This window comes from Rhinolophus ferrumequinum, chromosome 27 (assembly GCF_004115265.2).
Source record: "Rhinolophus ferrumequinum isolate MPI-CBG mRhiFer1 chromosome 27, mRhiFer1_v1.p, whole genome shotgun sequence".
Classification (NCBI taxonomy): Eukaryota; Metazoa; Chordata; class Mammalia; order Chiroptera; family Rhinolophidae; genus Rhinolophus; species Rhinolophus ferrumequinum.
This window is the reverse complement of record NC_046310.1, coordinates 11390491-11413933: the sequence shown is the minus strand read 5'-3', so window position 1 is coordinate 11413933 and position 23443 is coordinate 11390491.

The following is a 23443-nucleotide window of genomic DNA, read 5'->3' as shown; positions in this document are numbered from 1 at the left end:
AAGCCTTAGTCAAACACTGAGTAAGTGGTGTCATCATCATGACAAAGCGCACATGAAAGTCGTGAAACTCTCCTGCTTGAGAAAAGTGCTACAGGGATTTGTTGCTAAGTCCTTCCCGAGCCAGATGCACCCCTTTCTGACTTCAGGATGCTCCTGCTATCCTGTGGCCCAGAACCAAACCTTGCTCTAAGGATACACCCAGGATGACTTTTCCCACTTCCCTCTATAACTGGAAGCTGAACTTTTGGGGAACCACCTGGAAGATTCAATTCGTTTAGACAAGCATATGAGTTTCCATTACCCAGAAATAGATTAAAACTGAAGCCAAAGGTGTTGATAACTGTGGGTGTTTTCACCCTGTGGTAAATTAAGCTGAAACCAAGACTTGGATCCAAAGATACCTTTTAGTCCTTCCACTAAAAACTAAAGATTCAACCTGGTTGAAGCAGCCTAACTAGTTTTATTAATACTTTCTTCTTGCATAATCTCTGATGTTGAAAACCCTGCAGATAAATGACAAGACATTGAAAGAAAGATGGAAAAAGCCCACAGAGGCAACAGATCCATGTCATAACTCGTCAGTCCCAGGCTCCAAATGAACTCCCTTGAAAGGAAACAGCTTTTCAGAATACAGAAAATAGGCTATTTGCCCTCCAAATTTATTTTGTTTTTATTGACTTGAACATGGAAGCCAAAAAAAAAAGTAACCACCTAAATTTTTAACTCTGGGGATCTATGTTGCATCAATTTTAGGGCTTTGCCTCGTGTGCCAGTATCAATGGAGAAAACCAGCCATAAGAGGGAAAATGAAAACACATTAAAACAAGAAAATATCTCTTTGCAAGCAATCTCTTTGCTTGGTAGAAGCCACAACTTTATGACTTTTTCAGCAGAGACACAAGTGTAGTTTTTAATTCTCTCGTTCCTTTGGGGCATTAAAGACACACCATAAAGCAGCGGGCTGTCAATCAGTCATGAAAAGCTTAATGCATGATGACATAAATGACAATGATATGATCTATAGCCACGTTTTAAGACCATAGACTAATTTTTAATTCTCCAAACTTCCCATAACAAAAAGAGCTTTTTGGAAAAACAAGGGAAGAGTCAACATCTTAGAAAGAAAAGGGAATACTTTGTGTTGGTTTCCAGCTCCCAATTTTGTGCAAGCATAATGTTGCATACAAATCCGTATTTGTGAGACAGCCTCATCTACCAGTTAATCAAAGCCCTGGAAATTCAAGGAAACATGTGTTTATGGAAATCTGGCGTTTCTGTAAAGTTTTGAATGAGGGCTAAATAGAGCAGTTCATCTCATTTCGAAACTAATGATTCCTGCCAAGTGGTTTTCCAAAGCTGGGTCTTCTGGCTCAGTCAGCATTTAGGAATTCATTTATGAGTTGGGTTAGTCGGAGACTCTGGAATTCAAATTTATGTCTGCAACCCACGAGTTTGCTCCTGATAGGTCTCTGAAAAGAGATTGTAATCAATTTACCAAACCCAGACTTCAGGAAATTTTCATATCCCAAAAAGAAGCTCTGGTTTGGAGTTTTGTCTACTTTCTGAATCAGCTCCCTGCCCCCTTACTCCATGCTAAGAGCTGAGTCGCCTGTGGAGTGTGTTTAACTGGCTATGGCACTTCCCCTACGGCCCAAACCTCCACTCAAAGCAGCCTGACTGGGTGCACTAGAATTCACCTCCTTTCATAGACTTGCCAGAGGTTTATGAAATGTCAGAATATATGTGTGGTTTGTCACCTCGGACAGTTTCTGAGCTATCCGTCTGCTTCTTGACGCAAGTAGCAAAAGCTCTGATAATTATTCGTCCAATTTGTTTTAAAGATTTATCTGCCCAGAAATATTCTAGGAAATCAGAATATGCAATCACCATATGGGTTTGGGGGGTGTGCGTGTGTGTGTGTGTGTGTGTGTGTGTGTGTGTGTGTGTGTGTGTCTTAGTCTTATAAACCTACACTGTACTTTCTCTCACAAGGAGTAAGCATTGAGCAGTCTTTCAATGGAACCATAAATTTACTGCTTTTTAAAAAATTTTCTTTGAAGAAGTCATCAAATAAATTAGCAAAGCTGGAAATGTGCCTCTAGTTTGTGTTGGCTTTGGGTTTTAGGGAGTTACTTAATAAACAAAAGTCAATGAATTGAAACAGTAACAAAGCAATTTCAATGATTAATCAAGTGTTAAAACTAGTTTAACCTCTCCTGTTTTACAAACTCTATATCACCCTGACTAAACTAATAGAGGAATAAGACACCCATCTGGAAATCTCATCTGAAATATTAGATTGGGAATCTAAAATTCAGCCAAATAGTGTGGCTTGTAGGGATATCCTGTCGGATAATAAATTGCATTAATCTTACTTAAATTTTCCATCTAAATCATGTCCTGAGGCCATATTGCTCTGAGGAAACTATGCCTTACTTTAAATGCATTGTGCTACTGAAAACGATATTAAAAGAGAGGGAAAAGGAACTTTTATTATTATTTTTTTCTCCTGACTAGTTTTTCCAACATTAAAAACTCCACGTGAAACCTTCTGACTCTTCTGGAAGAACCAAGGCTGGCTGAAGTCAGCACTTGCTCTTTACAATCACCAACAGAGAACAATGTCAGTTCCAGGACCCTTTCAGGAACTTTTCTCTATTTCTTCCCCATCTGTGAGCTCTGAGCATGGTGGCTTATCGTAAACTTTCTGATTTTTGTTTTTTGTTTGGGAGGGGTGAGGTGGGGGGAAGATATCATTTTCTTAGCCTCTTTTTGACTTTCATACGCACAAAACTATAACCATTGTCTTTCCTGAAGATTCCACTGTGGCCTCATTATTCCTTTCATGTTTTAATAGAAAACTTTTAAATCTGCTTAAATGTTTCAACCACCAAAAAAAATGGCCAGGAGGAGAGAAAATATCATTGTGGCTTTCGGAGAGCTGCAAGAAGGGATTGTGCTGGCACCAAATCTCCTCCAGGCTCTGTGCCTCTGTCTGCCACCTACTACACACTGTAAATATTAAGTGAACTAAAAGGTGTTAGAATAATGTTGACTCAAAGTTCAACCCACACGCCTGCTTGGAAATGCTGAGTCATTTCTGCTGGTTGTAGTATCTGCTCTGTCAGCATTCCTGGTAGAAGGGATTCTTGGGAAAAAGCCCCACCAATTCCGTACACTCGGTAAAACAGACGAGCAGGGCAAATGGACAGACAGCCGTCTGTGGAATGATGTCTTCCAGAGACAAAACACTCCACAGCCCTTCACCTCCATTTCCAGAGTGGCCTTCACAGCACCCTCTAGGGCAGGCACCACTGTCACCACCTGCCTGCAGTACTGGATGGAGCCAGGACCAGAGTGGAGCCTCCAATCCCCTGACAATCAAACTGCCAGTAGGTAAAATAAAGTAACTTCACTGCCAGTCTTCGTTTAGAATGGATGCCAGAGAGGTCCCCCAAATCAGCCTGTCAACCCCTAGGGTAGTTAGAGGCAGCGGTCATCAAAGCCAGAACACTCCCAGTTATTCCAGACTCCTTCCCCTCTCTATTCCATGTCCTCACGTGAGAATGAATCTTATGCCTCCTTTAATACTCACCTGTGCTCTCCCACCTCACCTTCGCCCCACCCTCCATGCTCCCACAGCAACCTGGGCACCCCTCTAGCCCAGCACTTAGCACAGCTTAGCGAAATCATCTATATGTGGCTTCTCTCTGACTGAGATCCTTAAGGGCAGGACCACTCCTTGCTCAGTTAGCACTGCCTTCCAACCCCTAATCCAGTGCCCTGCTGACAGCACACGCACAATAATAAATGTCTGTCAAACTGAGCCCAGATTCTGCTTCTGTTTTAGTGTCTGACCCAAAACTCTTTGGTGATTCAGACAGATTGTAATGATTTTTTTCCCCCTGAGGGAATTTTAGCTGGTCTGCTTATCTCATGGTTTCATTTCCCTTCCATTTCCCACAAGTTATTGCTCCTTCCTCCTTAACTTCCCATATGACCCACCCCAGGCCAACTAGAACTAGTAGAGGAGTCCTCTCTACTCCTTTTCGTTAACAATACTCTCTAGCCCTTCCGTTCACTCGTCCTGGGCTTCTGTCCCTCAGAGGTTTTCCTCCTAACCTTGCCTACCTGCTCCCCACCCCCACACAGCCCAACCATTCCGTCCATCCTTAAGTTCAACTCTGTTTGGTTATGTGCTTGGTTCTGGGCTCCTACCATCAGAGCTCCTTCAGTGGCTTGTCCCGTTATGTTAGATTGTGTACTCTGTAAAGGCAGGGACGTCAGTGCAGCTGAGTCTTCTCAGAAAGCACACCCTGGAGGCACTGGCTCACCCCTCAAGTGTCTAGGGCTGACTCCAGAAAACAATGTACTGTTTTGAGTCCCTGAAAACTCCTGGGTCTAGTGTGGCAAAGCTGTGTTAGATGTGAATGGTTTAAAATGGAAATATCACAGACCACCAACATGGAAGCAGCAAGCTGCTCAGCTATCACAAGGTTCTGCCAGTAGAGGATTACTCAGAGCCCATTGTCCGTTACTCTGTTTCAACAAGCTACTCTCATAACATTCTTTGAGGTCAGATGCTCCCACTGAAATGAATAATGGCATATTTCATGGTAAAGGGTGAACTGAAAAAGAGCGGTGTCATTATTGCTGTAAGTACCCACAAAAGATGTTTATTATCATACACGGACACAGCCACAAACACACAACTCATTGGTAATAAACTCATTTATTTCCACGTAAAGTTACACAATCTTGTGCAATCCAGCAGAGGGCTGAAAAATGTCAGAAATTCAGACCGAGATTATTTGTCAACAAAACCAATCCATTTCACCAGTTTCAGCAAAACCATTGCTGCAAGCATCAGCCTTTTTTTTTTTCCATAGAAGAAAATGGTTACACACAACTTTAAATAGAAAGGACAGATGCTCACAACAACATAGACAAACGAAACATAACAGTTGAGGCAATATTCAGAGGAAACTGCGAGGTTGTGAGGTGGAGAAAGAGGACGCCATTTTGTTACCTGAACTGTCCAGACCATCATTTTGTCTGTTACAAAAAAAAAAAAAAAGGAAGAAAAAAAGAAAAAAAGGGGATAGTTTCTCACTTATTACAACACTGTTTTTTTGTTGTTTTTTAAGAAATCTAAGCTTTCTTTAATGTCCTACCTACAGTCACTGTGGGCCTACTATATAGCAGACACTGTTAGTTGTTTGGCACGTAAAAATAAATAAAGCTGAGCTCACAGATTAATGGAAGAAAGAAACACAGGCACAGATCATGATAATACAAGATGACTGGTTATGATAAAGATATGTCATTGGGAATTATAAGCTTAGAAAAGAAACATTTCTAGTTTGCCTCCGGCAAACTTTTACTCAAGTCACAGCCTGCCTTCCTAATTTGTTTTTCTTACAATAGTTCTTGTAGATCTTTAAAGTAAATACCTGAAACTATTTGAGGGAAAAAACATATATATGAAAAGCAAATAATTGTTGCCATGACTCAAGGAGAAGAAACAAGGTCATTCAGAGGAAAGAGACCGTGAAATAAAGCCAGAGAAATTTGGGAAATGAGAACACCCTTGGGGCTGTCATTTCACTTGTGGTAATGAGAATTCAAGAATCAATATAGAGAGAGCTGTGTCAGACTTGACTGGAACGAGGTCTGTGACAGGAAATAGAAGCAGCCTGTCAACTTGATCCTCTCTCTTCCCCACAACTCAACTGTATTTTTCCTTTTCAATTCACTTCTGCCCCTTGTAATAACCTAGTGGTCTTCGGGCTACTCAGGAAGAAAATTTTGCATTTCCTATTCTTTCAAAGTTCAAACTTAGTTGGGAGGGTCAAGGCCAGAAGGTGTAAGAATCAGTGTGAAATGGATGTGAGGGCCCCAGAAGGTGAGAACCAGGAAAGACCATAGCTGACTAAAAAGCTATCGGTGAGGAGACGTTAGATATTCCAAAGCAAGGAACAGCATGAACAAAAATACTTGGAAACCAAAATTAGCAAAGCTCAGAAGACTTTAAAAAGTTGGAATTGAGTCCCCTACAAGCATACTTCCTGTTAGGGACAAGTAGAAATTGCCGTTGTTAAATCAGATGGGGGCAGATTAAGATGAATCCAGAAAGAAGCCAAAGGGATTGGGCATGCAGATCTTTGACCCCAATTATAATAATAACCAGTCTACAGAACTGATCAGAATGGCTGAGGAAATGTTCAAATCTGGACATTCATATTTCTGAAAACTGGGTTATGGTCAGATCCAGTATTTTCCACTATCAGCCTAAGTAAAAACATTTATATGTATTAAATATTTTCCAATAAGTGAGAAAGAAGATATCTAAGACTCTTCGAGGTACAAATATGGTTTCCCCAATGTTTCTACTTCTTTCAGACATTTAAAGGACTGAGTTTGAAGAAGACTTTGTGAGCCAGCTGTTTTTAGGATGATACTCTGTCGCTGGCTGTATATAACTTTTTTCTTCCCAGACTGTCAAACACACTCTTTAACTCTTTGCATTGCATTGATGTATTCAGAATGGTATAGTATCAGAGTAGTGAGGAGAGGATCCAGGAAGCAAGATTCTTTTCTGCTCCCAGCTCTGCCTCTTACTGGCCATGTCACATAGAAAAGTCACCATGTCTCTGAATTGGGCTCCTTCTTTGCAAAATGAAAGGATTAAGCTAGTGATCATTCTGTCTCTTCCAGACCTAAAACTCCATCATACACGGTGCCACAGAAGATTGAACTAAATCTTCCCAGCCCCAGATTATATTGCAGAAGTTACATTTTAATAAATCCTGCTATCAATATGTTTACTTGTCATGTGTCTCATGCACATAAAATTAGAGTGCAGACTATGCCCTCAACAAATTTGGTCTTTTAAAGCTTCCCAGATGTTTAGATTTCAAATAAACAGTAGTAGGTAGTTTAAAAATGACAGCAGAAACTCATCACTCTCGGGGAAAAGGCTGAGCTTCCTAAACCACAGGCTGGGGAGGGAGAGCACTCTTCAAAAGCCTCTGGCAATGCGGCCCCAGCCCAGACAGCACAGCCAGGGTCTGTGAGAGCTCTGTGCATATCAGAGGGTGATCAGGGCTGGCCTCCGCCCAAAGGAGGTAGATAAGCTCAAGATATATGATCTGCTGTCCTGCCAAGAGCAATTTGCTTGACAGGCCTCCTGCTTATAAAATACGAAGGCATTCTTTTCAGTATTAAAAAGTTTTGGTCTTTGTAAATGACCTATATCTGGAGTGGGGAAAGGAAAATAAAATTAAAAAACACATTGAACAATTTCGTTTTTAAAAGGACTAGGTAGATAGTGAACCTCGTTTATAGATTTTCCAGTTGAAGGAAATGAAAATCCGTCCTAGGTTTCAGATTCTGGTTGTGGCGTGTTCCTTGGAGGGGACGATTGATTTTTACAGGGATCAAAACAATCTTTCAAAAATACACACGTTTTCAAAGTTCCAAAGGGCATCAATAAGTCCTACTCTTCCTTGATCCTCATAACAACTCGAGGAGGTCAGCCGGGAAGGTGTCATTCCCATTTTACAGATGAGGGAATAAGTTCAAAAATCTTAAGGGACTTGGTCAAGACTTTACCACTAATAAATGGAAATAAGAGACTTGATGCAAGTTCAATTTGTCAGTGACTTTCCATGGTACTCTGTGGCCCTTCTACACCTCAACTTTTGGTTTTCCTTTTTTTTTTTTTTTTTTTTTGACTTGCTGTCATTTATCTCCAACTGATGTTACTGTGATAGTTCTCCCCAAATTAATAAGCAAGCTTAACCCACTGACCAAATGCCCACAGAAAGTTTTCTCTAATGTATTTTTTAATCTATTTTCAAGTAATTTGGAAAAATAAACAAGTTAGACCAGCTAATTTTAAAATGAGGGTAATAATTGGGGAAATAGCATTAGATGTTATTAAAATATTATTTTTATAATAAATAAGAATGATACTGATGCAAAATTAGACAGAAAGACAGAATATAAAATCAATGTTTCAGAATCAGGCCTTACTATAAGTAAATATTAAATATATGAAAACTGGGACCTCACAAATTAATGGAGAATGGGAGCAGTATTCTACAATTGATGTTAGGATAAATGGTTATATGTAAATCCTTAAATTGTATTTCTATGCTGAACTAAAGATCAAACAGAATAAAGAATTAAGTACTAAAAAAATTAAAGTAAAGAAATCAAAAGAAAATATAGGTAAATATTTGTTCAATCTGAATGGAGAAGAAATTGCTAAGCTTAAATTCAATGGAAGAAATTACAAAGGGAAAAGATAATTAAAGATAACTCTAATAAATTTAAATAAATATAACTTTAATAATATTAATTTCCACATGTCAGAAGAAACTGTAAACCAATTTACAAAAAGAGTATGCTGGGTGAAATATTTGCATCGAGTATGAGAGACTAAGTTATATACTCTCATAGATAAAGAACTCGATGAAACCAATATCAAACTCTAAAAATTCAAAAGGCAAAACTTATGAGGAGATAATTCATAGAAAAGGAAATGCAAATGAAGAATTAACAAAAGGTTCAACCTCACTACTACTCTCAAGGCAAATTAAAATGATATGCTACTTTTTGCCTGTCAAATGAGTAGTTTTAAAAATTGTAATTCTTGATGTAGAAAAGTTGCTGTGAAGTAGCACATTAAGATTCTACACTATTCAAAGGTGTACTGGGACATCCCACTGCAAAGCAATTTGACTTTATGTTTGTAAAGTTCTTCAATTGGTCATGCCCTTGACTTCATGAATCTCTCCTAATAATTACACCTATGACCAAATATTTGTAGGTGGGGACATCTCCTGAAGCAGTGTTTACAATAGAAGGAAAATGTGAAAAAATGTTTCAAGTGTCTAAAGTTATGGAATGTTCAGGAAAATGATGAACTATTATATATATACTTATTGAAAGTATAACAAAGAGTTTTTATTACATGAGGAAACACTTTTGACATGATGTTCTCTGAAAAAAAAATTCAAGAAACAAAATCTATATATGAGTTCAACAATTGGTTTAAATGCCTAAAACATAAAGAAAGAATGCATATAGATATACAGATATAGATATAAAGATACAGATATATAGGTATAGATATATAGAGATATGAGATATATGTATATCACAACTTTAGAAACGAGTGTTTTTTCACGTTTTCCTCCTATTATAAATATATAGATATAGATATACAGAGATATACAGACATATAGAGCTATAGCTGTATCTCACATATAGAGCTATATCTATATCTCTGTATATCTCTATATATCTGTATCTATATATGCGAACATATATCTCTATATATACCTATTTATATAGATACAGATATTTATATATATATATATATAAATAGATATAGATATATAGAGGTATATATATAAAAAATGCGTACACACACACACACACACACACACACACCTCTGTTGACCCACCATCCATAAGGCTTATCCTTGAATTTATTTTCTAGGAGTGAGCATGGATTATACTAATCCATCGATTCCCCATTATCCATTTCCCTTGTAACATTACAAGACGAATGGTCTGCCTCTAGATGCTCGCTGTAGCCATGCAACAGAACACAGCATGCTGAATCCCAAACCTTTAACGTTGGTAGACCACTCTGACCAACCGATGTAAAGAATGTACCTCTAATAATGAAATGACACTCATTTCACCACGATACCAGTTCTAAATGCACTGGCAGCATAGATATATACTGGTCAATGGTTTGTGTCTAAGGGATAAAAATCTAATTTCATTTCCCTCTTAGTTTCAAATATTCAATTACATGGTCAAAAATTATAACCTAATTACATTTCTACTAATCAAGTTTCAATCACAGAGTAATCTGTGTTGAAGATTGGAAATGGAGACAGTGTATAGAACTAATATTTTAAAAATCCAGGTTTGTTTGGTTTTTTACCCCTAAGTTGATTAGAGCTCCAATTTATCACCTGAATGAAAAAATAAGTCAGTGTTAGCTTTTTCTGATATTTAGCTGAATGTGTTTACTGTCATCTGGCACTATCTATCTATCTCTATCTATCTCTATATCTATCTATATCTAGATAGGTAGATAGATAGATAGATAGATAGATAGATAGATAGATAGATAGATAGATAGATAGATAGATATATCCAAGCAGGGTTTCCAGCCGGAATTCCTGCCCGTTCTCAGGAATTTTTTTCGCTTTTCCATTCCCGAATCCCAAGAAAAGTTGGTTGGAAAATCGGCTCCTTGAACCCAGGTGATTGGTAGTATCAGCCACCACTTTGTGGAAACGATTCATCGTGGAGAACAGAAAACAGTTTATATCTCAGGATTCAGGAACCGGAAAGCGAAAAAAATTCCTGAGAATGGGCAGGAATTCCCGCCTGGAAACCCTATGTCCAAGGCATGTGACACGTAGGGTCAGATGGTGTCAGGAGTGGGCTGAAGCTGGCCCAGTCCAGCTTGGCAGAGCCAATTCTGCTCACCTCTTTCCAACTCTGCGATCAGTGACATGACATTAACAGTTTGAAATCAGCCACTGGGGAAGGTAATACAGAGAAATCACCAAATGATGCAAATCCAGACTGTTTGTTCCAAAGAGTAGACTTACCAGCACAGCACTCCATAGTAGGCACTTAAAAAATATTTGTTATATGAACAAATGAATTAATTAATAAACTGAATCTGGTTTTCATCGTCATTAATCGCAGGTAGATCCGTTAGGAAAAAAAGGCAAACATCAGAGAAAGACTATCCCATTTACCAAATTTTCAAGACAAGCTGCTCTAAAGTAAAAATTTGAATTCTCTGAGGAAAACTTCAAGAACTATTAGATTCTAATTACTTAATTTTTCATCTAAATGGGTGGACAAAACCACGCTCCTTTTGAATTTAAGGATCCAGGAATACAAGCATAAAATGTTTGTGAATCCAAACCAATGGCTTATATGATGGAAAAAATAACACCACTTCTCGCCATATATAGCTGTGATTGTAAAAAGCTTTCTCCTCATGGGGAATAAGTCAAGAACCACAAATATTTATCACCTTTTCTAGGTTCTTAAGAGTCCTAAAACTTGATCTCAGAGAATGTTAGAGTAACATAAACTTTTTTTTTGCAAAACCAAATAAATGGCTGCCACGTGATAGTTTCTCAGTGTCCAGATGATTGGATGGTTAATCCCACGGCAATAACTAACTGGTTTCCTGCAGTGTAACAAAGTTTTGGCCGTCAGACTTGTACAGCAGGCTCTAGTTTAATACACTTATTAGAAACCAGGCATTATCAATCATTATCTAATAATCTGTTACTAGAAATTTTTATGTTCCCTCTGAAAGAATAAGACAATCCTAAGTGATCAGATCAAGTGACTCGAAATATTTCTGGGCAGAAAAATCAGTTAAATAAGAAGTCTAAGATCTCTTAAAGTTTTAGCCTCACAACGAGACATTATACACAAAGTAAGTCAACATGCCACAGACCAGGTGGCCAGTGAGATGGGCTGGGCCCAGCTTCCTCATTCTTCAGCTGGTGCCCCTGGAATACATGGTGGAGCTGTGTGCCCTTCAGATACAGTTAAGTCACTTCAACTCTTTGGCCTCAGTGTCTAGACACTTGGGATCACTGAGCCCTCTCCAATTTATGTCAAGAACGGTAACAACAACAATTGTTCCCAATAAATTGAACACCTGCATTGTGCCCAACAGAATGCTAAGTATGGACCATAAACACATGTCTCTAGTGCACATACATGGTAAATATTAGTATTTTAATCTGTATATGAAAAAACTAAAGTTCGGGAAATTTAAGTAATCTGGGCCAGGTCACATAACCGATAATTATTGGAGCTAAAATTTCTCCCTAGGGCTGCTTGACTCTCACTCTAAAGCCAAGACGATACAGCCTATAATTTACAGAGTCACTGTAAGGAATGAATAAGACCAGGATTGAGAAAGCACTTTTAAAATTACAAATGGCTCCATGACTGTTTTCAACCATAAAGCAACCCTTGTTAATAACACAGAAAAAGGCTGGATATTTGCTATATAACTAAGATAAGACAGCCAGTTGTTTTTTCTGTTCTACTCAATCCGCTCCCGTCACTAGTCAATATATTACTTGAATAAAAACTAAGTCATAGAATCTTAGCTTTTTCTGATCTCATACACAATCAAATGATAAACCGTATTACCGATCCCAATTGGCTCTGCAATGCTTTTAATAAGCATTTATGGAGTGTTCGCTGAATCCCAGAGTAATTACTGAATTGTTCTGACTTTCCATTAGAGCACTCAGCTCTAGTCAAATGGATTCGCAACAGAAGAATTCATCATTTAAGGACATGTGGCTCATGTCCTCTAGCACACTAGTGAGTTCTAATTTTTTAAATAGTGATGTCTTAGAAACTACTTCCTCTCCTAAAAGTCTATATATTCAAGAATTTTTTTTGAGAAATCGTGAAATAGTGGGACAAAAACTATCATAAACTGTGTTCCTCCTTGCCAAGAACACACAATGGGAAAACGGAGAGTCTCCAATAAATGGTGCTAGTAAAACTGGATCTCTACAGGCAGAAGAATGAAACTGGACCCTTATTTCACACCCTATACAAAAATCAAATCGGATGGATTGAAGACTTACATGTAAAACCTGAAACTGTGAAACTACTAGAAAGAAAACATAAGAAGAAACTTCTTGGCATCGGTCTAGGCAAGGATTTTTTGGTCATGACCTCAAAAGCACAAGCAAGAAAAGCAAAAATAGACAAATGGGACTGCATCAAACTGAAAAGCTTCTATATAGCAAAGGAAACAATCAACAGAGTGAAGAGACGACAGAATGGGAGAAAATCTTTCAAACCATGTATCTGATAGGAGGTTAATATCCAAAATATATGAGGGACTGAAACAACTCAATAGCAAGAAACTAAATAAACCAATTTAAACAGTGGGCAGAGGACCTGAATAACCATTTTTTAAAAAAAGACATATGAATGGCCGACAAGTACATGGAAAGGTGCTCAATGTCACTGATCACCAAGAAAATGCAAATAAAAACCACAATGAAATGTCATCTCTACCATCAAAAAGATAAAAGTTAAGGAGGGTTGGTGAGGATGTGGAGAAAAAGGAACTCTTGTGCGCTACTGAAGAGAATATAAACGGGCATAGCCATTATGAAAAACAGTATGGAGTTTTCTCAAAAAATTAAAAAAAGAACTACCATATGACCCAGAAATTCACTTCTGAATATTTATATGAAGGAAACAAAACGACTAACTCGAAAAGATATCTGCATCCTCATGTTCACAGCAGTATTATTTACAATAGCCAAGACACGGAAACAACCTAAGTGTCCACTGATGGGTGAATAAGGAAAATTTTTAAAATAGGACTACCATATGATCTAGCAATCACATTTTTGGGTATATAGTCAAAGGAAATAAAAACAGGGTGTCGAAGAGATATCTGCTCCCTATGTTCACTGCAGCTTCAATCACTATAGTCAAGATATAAAAACAACTTCAGTGTTCATTGATAAAAAAGAAAAGGTAAGCTACGTAGATAGACTATAGGCAGATAGATACATACATGGATAGATAGACAGAGAGATAGATAGACAGACACACAATGGAATATTATTCAGCCTTAAGAAAGATATCCTGCCATTTGTGACAACATGGATAAACCTGGAGGACATTATGTTATGTGAAAAAAGCCAGACACAGAAAGGCAAATACTGCATGACCTCACTTTTAGGTGGAATCTGAAATAGCCAAACTCATAGAAGCAGAATAGAATGGTGGTAACAAAGGACTGGGGGGTGGAGGAAATGAAGAAGTGTTGATCAAACTTATCTTTATTGATTTTGGTTAAAGTTTCAGTGATGCAGAATGAACAAATTCTGGAAATCTAATATGCAGCATGGTGAGTATAGTTAATAATACCATATTGTGTACTTGAAATTTGCTAAGCGAGTAGATCTTAATTTCTCTCACAAATATATATGCATATATATGGTAACTATGTGAGGTGACGGAAATTTTAATTAGCTTGATTAGTAATTACAATGCATCCATATATTAAGACATCATGCTGTCCACCTCACATGTATCTATATTTGTCAATTATATCTCACTAAATCTAGAAAAAAATCGAGCATCTCCTATGTACTATGTTATGAATTTAACATATATTTTGACTAATACTGTAACAATCCTGTAAGATCAACATGATTATATGTTAAGCACTGGGAGGTGTTGAAAACTATAGTATTTTAACATGTTATAACAATAACATAGTTGGGAACCACAGGCATACTAAAACAGTGACTAATCGGCTGAAATGAAAGAAAAAACTGAAAAAGTACTGTGACTCAACAGAACAAATTTCATATTGCACTGCCATGTTTCAATTCCCAGCTGACTGCAAACAGAGGTTTTGTCCATCCTCTACCCTCTGCCCATGTGCCAAAATTTGGTGCATTTTATCTGACTGCATTTCATATATACCAGGAAGAAAAACAAACAAATAAACAAACAACAAATCTTCTATGAGGCTTATATTTATTTGAAAAATCAGGGGATTTGTAAATACATTTTATCCTGAGGAGGTTATAATACCCCCTTGAGATAAATGAAAAGAAACCCTTGTATACCAAAAACAAGGGTCCAAAACCCAGGCTGAAAACTGAAGTCAAATTATTTGTAAGAGGAAGCATATTTTTCAAACAGTTCCAAAAATTGTCTCCTTGGTTGGCTTTCCCGCTGCTCAGTGGCTCTTGGGGTTGCTTATTTATTAGGGCAAGCAGACACAAGTTTATCTCCTCTGACCAGCATGTTTCTTCTTGTTTAGGGGGTGTGGGAGGGGGGAGGAGGGGAGGGAGGGAGAGAGGGAGAGAGGGAGAGAGGAAGAGAGGGAGAGAGAGACTGAGATTGATTGATTGATTGATTGATTGATTGATTGATTGATTGATTTCCTGCCACTTCGGGCAATGCTCAGATCTCCAACTCTAACCTGACTACCGAACCTTTACTGCTTTTGGTGGCAACAGAAACAGAACAACTACAGCTGGGCTTAAAGCTCCACGTGGAATTTCATGTGGCTAAGAGTGGAAAAAATTGTGTTCTAACTTGCAAAATGAGAACTTGTGATATAGCAATCACTAAGGGAATTAGTAAACATGAGCTCAAATTTGTATACAAAAGTGCAGCTCAATAAAACCAGCGGAGGGTAACATCTATTTACTTTCACTCCTTTAACCACAGTAGTTTAATACCCTCAATCACTTCTGATGGAGCTGCAGTGCTAATAAATGTCACATTCCAAAGTCTGGAAACCTAAAAGTTACACTGGGTTCCTGAAGTTATAACAACAATAAATATCCACAACTCAATCGCTCAAAATTCAAGTGATCTTATAAACCAATCCAATTCCACTCCCTTGAGCCAATGACATCACTTGTTAGACTCGTCTAATAAATCACTCGGTCAAATTTAATCTCTACTTGCACAATATTTTTTAGCACCTCATACATTCTGATGTCTCTTTAGGGCAATTCATTAATTAGACATTGTCATATCTGCAAAAATCAGGATTGCACTTACCAGCCTCCATTTTTCATACAAAGAAACAAAAGAGTAAAGACTGCTTTGCAGTAAAGCATTAGACAAAAGACAGTTTACATCGTGTGTATTATGCACTGTGCTTGGATCTGTTATCATGCAAAGGATCTCTGATTCTTACGCAGATTTTCTGTTCTTTTTTAAATGTTTCTCATGCTGAAAAAAGAATCATAAAAACCGGTAGGACAGAGAGTTTCACCAAGTGCAAACACAGTAACGAGATCAATGCTTGAAAACTGAAACGTTCCCATTAGATTTGGCAGGCTGGATGTCATTGGTGGCTTGGGTAAGAGTTAAGTGAGATAGAGGGGGCAGATGCCAGCAGATGGGGCAGTGATCTGAGTTGAAAGGAAAGACAATGGATATAGATTACTGTTCTTAGAAATGTGACTGTGAACGAAAAAAATGGAAGATTTTTGGGCATGGTCACCCAGGCTCAAAACTTAGTCCTCTTTGATACCTCCCCTCCCTCACCTACTACGTTGTAATCAACAACTTTGCTGAAATTTTTTCTAAATCAGTTCATCGAAAATTAATGAACATTTTTTGATTTTCCCTACTACTTAATTCAGACCTTTATTATTTCACACTTGGACACTGCAAGAGCTTCCTAACGTTTTGGCCCAGAGTTCCACATGCCCTGAAACCTGCAACCAAGCTGCCTCCTCAGATTTACCTACCTCGAGAGCCCTGTTTGAGTCCTGCTCCGGCCAAAATTGCCCTGCATTTTCCTACATCCTCGTCTTTGTTTTTGCCCCAGTCGTCATCTGGTCAAACTCTTCACCATCCTTCAAGATCCATTTCAAGTAACATCTTCCTCATGAAGCTGCCTGGCCCTCTCCAGCCTCTGACTTCTAAGAGCAACATGTCAGTCATCAATCATCTTACATTGTCTCATCAAGGCTTCTTCAGTTCCTTCGTAACAGGGACCACATCCTGTATTTGGTTCTTGTAAACACCTGAACTCCTTGTATTATATAAAAATGTACCTGCCACAAGTTTTTCGAATGGTGTTTATTTGTGCTTCTATGACCGAGATAGCTAAAAACGTAGCCTCTATTTTTCAGCCAACAATCATCCATTTTATGCACATTTTCTAACTGCGAGGTTATGATATCTCAGAGAAGAAACAAGCGCCTTCGTAAGATTCCAGGAATAACAGACTCCTGTAAACAAACTGCGTTCATCACTTGAATGCACTTTAATAACACATGAAGTGGAAAGCCAGTTAGGTGGTAAAGGGCAGTTATCACTTGCAGCAATGATATTATCGGGTCACACCTTTCAGTTCACAAAACTTTGTGCAAGGAACTCTGTATGGGTTCTTAACAGTTAGAGATAATGTGTTGGCATTATTTCAATCAGTTCTCTCAAATTTACTCAATTCAGTAAATTTGTATTGGTTGCATACCATGTGCCCACCACTGTATTATATGTCACTTCTACTTTTCAAAAATTTTCGAATAATGCTAATGCAGCCTCAAAATGTGGGAGCAGAACCAAGTACAAGGAGGCTTAGCCTTGGGTTTAGGGGGTCTCTGAACTGACATCTGACTGCCTCTAACTTACAGCCATGTCAGTTCTCTCTCTGTGCTTCCCTTTCCTCGTCGATTTACTGGGACTTGGAGAAAAGAAACAAAATAATTCAATTCATTTAACATGAATCAAGTATCCATTATGTCTAAGAATAGATGTATAAATACTGTATTTAGAAGCAATTTACATTAATCACAGTAAGCCTGTCTCAAATAAGTCAACAAAAAACAAGAACATTTCGAAATGGTATATTACAGGAAAGAGTAATGGAATGAAGGTAAAATAAATGAAAGAGAAATTCTTGACCTTTGAGCCTACTATTTAGTTGGGCAAAAACTATATATACATATATAGTCCTATACAATAGCCCTAGTAGGTTTCTTCCCATAAATGAGTGTGTTCATTGGCTCCAATTTATGTCGGGGTGTGTGTGTGTGTGTGTGTGTGTGTGTGTGTGTGTGTGAATACCAAAGGTGCCAAACAAATGTAAACACATTTTAAGAGATGTTATCTATGCTCCAGCTGTAGTTTGCCGTAAATAGAAGTGTCTGGACACTGATGGTAACCACTTTGACCACCTCTTGTAATTGCAGAAGTCAAACGTCACTTGTATTCATCTTTTGTTATCGATATATATTGAGTATTACAATTAATAGGTTTTTCCTTTCTTGAAATATGTATACATTTCTTGGCACCGGGTGTGTGTGTGTGTGTGTGTGTGTGTGTGTGTGTATCCTTGAAAATAACTTCAAGACCACAAGCTATTCCTTTCTAACTCTCATAAAACAATGAGTTGTCCCCAAAACTGAGCTAATTACATGGAAAACTTTAAAAAATATATAGATTTCTTTTAGAAGTCAAGATAGAGGGTACCTTTTTTGCTGGTAACTTTCTATTTCTTGATCTGGGTGCTGGATGCAAGGAAATATTCATGGTGAAAATATTCAAGTTGTCATTGATTTGTTCATATTTCCATATGTATATTATACTTCAATAAAATGGTTTTTTAAATGTGGCTTTCTTAGACCCATCAATAGAAGGGAGCTAGGAATCTGTATGCCATAATATCACCCAGGTGATTCTAATAATCAGACATTCTTGGGTCACCTTCTGCCCCCAAGAGCCTAGTGAAATGATGCAGGGACAACAACTTCTTTTGAGTGAATAAGTGATGGAGTTCTTTAGCAGAGGTGGAGGAGGGAGTGACATGATAAGAGCAATGTCTTGAAATCTTATTTTATCAGTCAAAGAAGTGAGTTGGAATTAGGGAAGATGGGAGTCAGAGAGACAAGGGACTAAGCTGTTTTTATAATACAGGTGTGAGATGACAAGGGCCGAAATTATGCTAGTGACTGTGGAAATAGGGAAGAATGGCTGGTTGGAGAGACATTGCGGGCACATAATAAATTCCAGAGGATATGTTGGCAGATGCCAAAGGACAAGGTTTCCCAGAATTAAATCCCAATGCTCATAAACTCTGGTATGTTCCCTTATCCCACAGAGTGAGTGTGTGTGTGTGTGTGTGTGTGTGTGTGTGTGTGTGTGTGTGTTTCTGTGTGCCTGGAGCTTAATTCCAAGGGATCAAAGCCTAATAACCATACAAACAAACATGCATCACATAAACACAAAACTGTCTCTTTTAATTGAGAAGTTTCTCTGTTACCTAAGTTTCACACTTCTTAGGTAGAGTCCAAAACACAAACCATCTAATTCTGGAATCTTTATTCTAAGATGAAATAGGATGCCCTATTTCAATCAAGAGCCTATAAAAATCAAAAGGAATGGGCTTTCATATGCTCTTTTGAGAAACTGATGTAGACATCATGAAAGCTTCCTCACACACCTTATTTCTAACGTACAGAATATATCTCCTACAATTCCGGGGGCCTCTCGCAAGAAGCTGGGACACTGTGCCAAGACCTGCAGTGGTTTTAGTGAAGTGAACAGATGTCTGAGAAGAGGATGAGACCACTAGACATATTTCCACTCGTCAGCCGAGCCAAGCTTTCCAACGAGACCTCCAAAGGCAAGCAGCTGGCTGGGTATTCACCCACCATGCCACCTACAATAGCCCTAGTAGGGTTTCTTCCCATAAATGAGTGTGTTCATTGGCTCCAGTTTATGTCGGTTGAAGGAAAATGATATTACTCAAGTAATGGAAATGATTCTTTAGTCAATTCAATGAACATGAAGATATAATAGTAGATCAGAATCCCACTGAAGAAAAATTATTTTCAGAAAGCAAACGGAGTCCTGGAATTCTTGATTAACAATGAGTAGGGGGGCTCAATTATACCATTTTCAGAACGTTGACAAGAAATAACCTTTACCATTTCCATCATGAAATTAAAATGCAGAAATTGTTACTTTCTCTTGTCCTTTTACAGAACATATAAGCAACACTTATGGCCCACATCTGACAAACAAAACATATTTAATCCTTAAAGCTTAGAGGTATGAACGCTTTATGACTTGTGCTTGTGATTGTGTGTGTGTGTGTGTGTGTGTGTGTGTGTGTGTGTGTGTTATCATTTGTTCAGATACTATTTCCCTGCCATCTGACTTTGGGTTTGGCCACATCACTTGCTTTGGCCATTGGAATATAAGCAGATGTGATAGTAGCCTTAAATGTGCTTATAGGACCTGCTGGTCTTTTGTGTTCCAGTGATGTTACATGAGAACATGCTTTGAGTAATCACTGCACCTTTATTCAAGGCCCAGGACAAATGCACATGGAGAAGACCTGAACTCAGTCTGAAGCCTGGATTCAAGAAATATAGGAATGCAGGGAGCAGGAAAAAAAGTCTCAAAAACTATTATTAGTATCACAGAGAGATAAGAAAATATATTGTGCTCATAAGGAAAAAAAAAACAAGCTACTGTATAAAGAGAAATTTTCAAAGAACAAGAAAGCCCTTGATGGGGGCAGGAACAAAGGAACATGCCAAAGAAGAGTAGGACAATAAAGTGAAGAAGTTCTTCCAGAACGAAAACAAAAAGACAGAGAGACAGAAGCCAGGCAACTAGAAAATTAATTCAGGAGGCTCAACATCTAACTAATAGGAGTTCCAAAGAGACCAGAGAAAATATAATGGAATAAATTAGCAAAGAAATAATATGGTAGAAACGTTCCAAGACTGTAGTACTGACTATGCAGATTGAAATATCCATGAAAATATCAATAAATAAATGAAAAATGACTAAGACTATTATTGCGAAATTTTGGAATATCAGGCAAAAAGAGAAGATCCTAAAAGTTTCCAGAGAGTAGACAATAGATCTTAGGAACTATTTTATTGGGAATTAGATTGCACTTCTTAGTAGGAACCCTGAATACCAGAAGACAAGACAAAAACCAATGCCTTCAGAATTTGAGGGAATTTCAATCTACAATGCTATGTCCAGACAAATAATTTTTAACATGCAGGGGTAAAATTAATGTTGTAAAAAACATACTTCACAGGCATCCTGCTGAAGAATGTTATCGAAAAAGAAAAAAAGGGAGCACACGGGGAGGCAGATGTCATATACTATAAGAAGCAGAGTATCTAAGATAGGCAAGAAGTAAAAGTAATTATTGGGATGTTGGTGAAAGAGTCCCATGATGTCAAAAGACACAAAGGAAAACCAATCTCCAGTGGAGTAGGAGAATGAAGGCTGTGGGAGGGTGGTCTGAAGGAAACACACACACACACACACACAATAGAAAACTGATACATTCATTAATTAATATGAGTGTTTGTAAAAAGTACTGACGGGAATTCAGGAGTTCGACAAACATGTTGGAGCATTTAAGAAGAAAATTGTGATAGATGAAATAGATATATAAGTAACTTTAAAAACAAGTAGTTTTTAACTCCAAGTTGGTGGCTGGGAGTGAGAGATGATTTTAGGGAGAAAAAAGGAAAAATTAAACTACTTGACCCAGCAGAAAACAGTGTCACATAAACATGCTTATGTTAGCCAAAATGATGGTAACCAACAATTGGGTGTAATTACGAGGCTGGGGGAGAGTAAGTAATAATGCATGAGACTTAAACCCTCGACTACATTAACAGCAAGTACAGAATTTATGTCTAAAATTGTGTTTGTCTGGCTTGTTCACCGAGCGCAGAGAACACCAAAGCCTAATCCACACAGATATCCCGATAAGTAGCCCTTTCCATCTCTTACTTGAAGCTCCTGCCATAGGAAGAGTCTGAGACCACAACAGGATAAGGGAAAGATGTACAAGATGGAGAAATCAAGAAAAATCCTACCACAATCTCTCGCTCATACTGCAGAATGACTAGAAAAGCCCTGGGATTTGGCAGGCTACCCTAGCTCCAGGACAGGTGGGATGAGGCAGTGGGGTAGCATGGAGAGTACGGTTATTTCCGGTTTGCACCCTTTGGAGCTGTGCTCCATCAATCTGGCAGCAGTGAGAGTGCCCTACACAGCCAAAGGAGAGAAAAGGAAGCACAGGAGTGTCATATTTTGCCATGGCTCCTTCTCTCCACCCTCCCTCCATTCACGGCCATGGGACAGAACTAAGCCAATCAGGCCGTAGGGGATGGAGTCCAACGCCACTATGACCTTAGCGTTTGGGCGATTTCTCGTAATTGGTGGCGTGCATGAACAGACACAACCCTACCCAAATTGTCCTGAGGACAGGGAGTTACCCAACTTTTCTAATAGACTTCAGAGGAGGACACAGAAGGAGGGAGAATGGACCAGAGGCTCAATCACTGGTACAGAGGAAACTGCAGATATGAAGTGAGGAAAGCCATTTCTCCACAAATGCCCTCCTACCTTCTCAAGGACAAAGATTGGGAAAGTGGTGCTTGTATTCTAAAACCTTGTGTGCAAAGGACTGTACCTTCACAAAGGGAGAACTTGCCTGGTGTGATGGTTCATTGTGTTTATCAGCCTGGTTAGACTGTAACGCCCAGGCGCTTGGCCAAACACCAGTCTGGATGTTGCTGTGAAGGTACTTTTGAGATGTGCTTGACATTTAAATCAATAGACTTTGAGCAAAGCAGATTATTCACCATAATGTGGGTGAGCCTCATCTGACAATTGAAGGCATTATGAGAAAAGACTGAGGCCCCCAGAAAAGGAAGGGATTCCGCCTCCAGACTCAACACTACAACATCAACTCTTCTCTGGGTCGCCACCTGGCAGCTTGCTCTGCGGATTTCAGACTTGTCAGCCCCAATCATCAGAGAAGCCAATTCTTTCAAGTAAAGTTATATATTTATATATAAATGTATATAAAAATACATATTTATAAATGTATAATTAATATTATTTATATGAATTTAGAGGCAGATATCCCATAGAATATACATATATGTATGTACGTATGTGTATGTATATATGTATATGTAGATCCTATTGTTTCTGTCTCTGGAGAATCCTGACTAATACACATGGCATTGTATTAACATCCACCTCTCAAAGAGACATCTGACCTCTTGCCATCGGGATAGTTCTATGGACCAAATCCTGGAAAGAAAATGCATTATAGAGACTCCAAAGGCTTTGACATTTATCATCAAAACTCAAGAACACTGAATTTAGAAAGGGGAGAACCTAAGCATAATTGCTCTGATAATTCCTGAGAACAGCTCTGCTACCAGGGCAGGTCCAGTTTCACAGGGTTTCCCTCCGTACAACCAAGAATTGATTTCAAAAATCTCTCCTTCCAGGAAAGTGACTTTTTGTATATTTTTTCACCCACAAGAATATGGGCTTGTTTATCCTCTAAGCTCAAGATTCTCTTCTATTTCTCACCTTAAAAAAGAACATTTGTTTTGAGTACAACCATTTAAAAAAAAAAAAAAGCATTGGGCTACTGCTGATCATTTGAGATCAACACTTAGACGGCGATCCTGTATTTTCCCGTCAATTTTCCTCTCCTCAAACCAACGATTCTTGTCTGCTCTCCCTTTAAGAACCTATTCCAGAACCATCGTGGGAGACTTCCCCAGTATTAGCAGCCCAGGGCATCCTACTCCTTCTTGAATCTATTTTTAAAAAGCCATTTTTGCCATAGATGGAATACTGCTTATATGACTACTTCTCTCTTTCTAAATTGGTTGATTATCACAGTTTTTAAAAAAATGTTCCACTGGAAAATCCATAAAAACACAAAGAGGTAGTAAAAGTTATCCAGAACTGTGCCTCTTTTAAAAAGGATACCAAACACAAATTAAAAGTTGCCTACAGGAGACATCTTTGTAAAATATATTTACAGTTTATGCTT